Source organism: Diorhabda sublineata, chromosome 2, assembly GCF_026230105.1.
Source record: "Diorhabda sublineata isolate icDioSubl1.1 chromosome 2, icDioSubl1.1, whole genome shotgun sequence".
Classification (NCBI taxonomy): domain Eukaryota; kingdom Metazoa; phylum Arthropoda; class Insecta; order Coleoptera; family Chrysomelidae; genus Diorhabda; species Diorhabda sublineata.
The window spans coordinates 25,399,430-25,403,463 of NC_079475.1; positions in this window are offsets into that span (position 1 = coordinate 25,399,430).

A 4,034-nucleotide genomic window follows, 5' to 3' on the forward strand; every position below is an offset into this window, starting at 1 on the left:
CTAGTAAATATACTAGTAAGTAAATAAAATAAAAGATTTTTGTCTTCTTCCCGCAGATTTTGTTTTTGAATTTTCATCAATTTATTTCCATACTCATCGCATGAAATTATGGACAACTTTGACCGGTTTCTATAGGATCATAAGCGTTGTTATTTTGTCAAGAACGTTAAGCTGACAGTTTATTATCAAAAATTGAGAGAAAGTGAAATTATTGATTTATATAACAGCCAAATGGATATAGCAGAGTTAGATGGTAGAAAAATCGAAAAAGATTCACGAAGCATCGAATCAATACGCTTTTGGCGTATTAAAGTCTCCATCAAACTTATTGTGTCAGAAAATATTTTTTTGCAAAATACTAATTTGATTATTAAATGCTAATTTAAGAAAATATTTATATAGATTAGAACTATGTTATCTATAGCTAATATTTGTTTGTAAATTGAGGATTAAACGAAACAAATGCAAGTAGGAACAAAAAAATTTATTTGTGAATTGACGTCAATGTCTGTAACGGGAATTACTATATAAATGAATATGATTCAAGAAAATTGGAAACGAAATTTTTGGAGATAAGTGGTTGTTAATTTGTAATCAGTATCGCCAAAATGTACACCAAGAAACATGAAAAAAAATTGTAGTGTATTCACTATGAATATATTAACATCACCATTTGAATAACACAAAATTGACAATGAATGGACAGGAATTAGGAATGGAATTTTGAAATAAATGACCTCAAACACAAACTCTATCATCTACACTATTGGCAGGAATTAAGCTCAAAAATTTTTATCACACAACTATCTCCAATAATAACGCCATTTAACATAACCCAATTTTTATTATTGCAGTTGTCTTTTATCACATTTGTCTACATTTCACTAATTAAGCTCACAGGATTCTAAAAAAATTCTTTTAGATATTCATGAATATTTCTATACTTTTTGTATCATAATAACTTTTCACCACTTTTTTAACTTAAAAGCACGATAAAAGCGTTTTGTAATGTATATAATTTTTAATTATCTATTCATATTATTCATGTACATATGTTATAATACTGCCGAGCATGATTTTATGCAACCCTCAGATGCCGTTTTCGTCGCGCATCCTGCCAATGGAAGTGTAGCTAGGTGCAGTAAACAACAAAGTAGTTATTTTATTTAAAAATACATAACAAATCATCAAATGCAGATCTGAGGCATAATTTTAAGAAAACAGCAATTCAAGTAAATTGTAAGGTAGCAACAATATCGTAAAGAAACGACTCCAAAGAAAAAAAAAGAACAAGTAGTTATGTTTCATGCTCGATCATCCATACACGTATACAGATAAATTAATGCTTGGGAAAAATTTAGACCTAACCTAACTACACTGTAAAAAGTACATTTGATCCAAAACAGAACTTGAAATAATCAATATTTACCAAACGAAAAAATACCGTATTTTGTGATAAACTAGATTATTCTATTTATTGGAAACATTATAGCATGTACCCAGATTATACACGCTATATTAATAATAATAATATCGTGCGTTATTAGAAATGGATAAAAATATTTTCACATGAAAATTGTCAATTACTGATCATTTTTATCAGAACTCTCTCAGGAATACAAACGAAAAACCAAACGTTTTACAAACTATTTTACTTTATTTGCATGGGTGTTAATTTTTAAACGTAGCCACACCAGATTTAAATCCCACCAAACGTGTATGGAATATGATGGGAAATATACTGTACCATTTGCATCACAAACTTTGAAGTAGACAATCCAAGGTAATTTTCTGGGAAAGAGATGCCACCAGCAGACATCGACGCCTCCTTTTGTTGATGCCTAGATGTGTACAGAAGTGTATTCAGCTAGAAATTAATTTTTTGTGTATGTGTTCATAAAATTGTCCGCGAGTGTTATTCTCATGTTATCCCCCACATTGTCAAAGAATCGGGTTCGATCAATAAGTTATTTTGAATGTAATGTATATTAATGAAAAAACAAAGGGATGGGAGGGTTTGGTTAAAATAGAAAAATACCGAACATGTCAATAAACATTGTTTCAATTCCTTTTATTTGAATCACTAATAAAGAGAATAGGTAAAGTTCAATACGATTAATGGGATCCAAATTCAATGGTTTAGTATTCAATAAATATCACTGGTTTCAACTTAGCCATACTTAACGAGCTTTTGGGCGAGATGATTGGAAATCGAGAGAGCTGAGAAAGAAATCATGAAAAGTTTGGTTATAATCCTATGTCGGCGGTAATTCGTCGGTCTTTACTTTTATTCATACTTTTATCTGGTATTCTTATACTAGATTAGATTAGAGAAGGGGCAATAAACCACTCGATAAACCACTACCTTCCTGGGGCACTACGTCCTTGTAGTGTTTCATGGTCTCCTAATGGGTTTCACTTTACAGTATATGTAATCTACGTATGGAATATTTATTAATGATTTTTTTTATTTAGTCGTATGATTTTGTCAAACTATATAAAAAAATAAAAGCCGTGAGCAGCCTAGCTCCATCACGAAAGTCGAATTTTTCGTCGAACGAAGAATTTAACTAATACACAAACAAATCTTTCGATAAAATGATATCAATTCTCAATCTTATTTCTTTATATGGAAAATTTGCTATTCCTCAATAACTTTTCATTTCACAAGTTAACTCTCTCTCTCGAATGAAAATTCATAATTTCAATAGACCCGGTGGTCTCGAACCTTCTTGTTCAATTCCAATTGACAACAAAGAAAAAATTGTCATAATGACAAGAAATTTCGAAAATGGGAAGTAAAAAAAATCACCCTAGCAACGATCATACTCGTATTATTCATTAAATAGGAGGCGGTCCAGTTCAACAATTACAACGATCAAAATGATTTCGGGCGTTTTGTGCTAGAAGAACTGAAGAAGAAAACTTTGAACTTGAGAAAGACAATTCTTCAACATCACCCCTACTTGCACACGAAGTTCGAACCCTCTAGTTAAACTTTTTCTGGTCAAAAAATAAGAAAATATAACAAAAATGACCATAAAATGGAGAGGGGTGGAGATGGAAAGTTTCGACCTTAGACAGGAAATTATCTCGCAACTAATTGAACCTACATGTGAAATTTCATTTTTCAGTCGCTTTTCGTTTGACCTGCAGAGGTGAGCAAAGGTCAAAAACCTCTTTTTTTGCACTGAGACCCCTCAAAATATTCGTTTGTTTTCAACCAAACTCTAATAACATCAATCCGCCGCCATATTGAAGTTAAATTTGTCAAATTTAATATTAAAAATAATTAAAAACGTGAAAACTTAACAAATATAATAGATGGATCCAACCATTCCCAGTTACACAGCATATTTTTCTATAAAATGTTACTATGAACCATTCTTATTGGTTATATTCATAAGACCTTTAAGGGGTAGACGACCGGTCCTTTTCATTTTGTCCCAACATACTTGATATAATAGAAACTCGGCCAAAATTTATATTCGATCATTTGACTTATATACGCAAAGTTAGAGTAAACTTAAAAAAAATTTTAAAGGCATAACAATGGTCAACGGACCAAACACTAATGTACAATTAGGAAAGTTGTCCCTATTCTACTCTTTTGGAGATGTCATATTTAGGTTGAGAATTTATAATAACCATTCAATTGGTTCTATGTTTTTAAATTTGTTTGAAAAATTATATATACAAAATACATATATGTAATGGTATGGAAAAAAACGTACCTACTTTACGGTGTCGACAATATTCATTTTCTCTCTCGTTCGAGACACTTTATCTGTTCTGCGCATGCTTGAGAATGCGCAAAACCGAGCTAGAGCCTCGGAGGATAGAGAAAGTGTTATCATTCTTTCTTCCTTAGTCGGAACAACTTCCACTTATAAAAACTGTCCATATTGTTCGGAGGTAGCAGTGTGTTTCAGCAACCATATTATAGTGACTACTTATTTTTTGCTGTAGATATACTATACAAGGGATTGTGTATAATGCTAGCTTTTGATTTTAAACAAAAAACAATATAAACG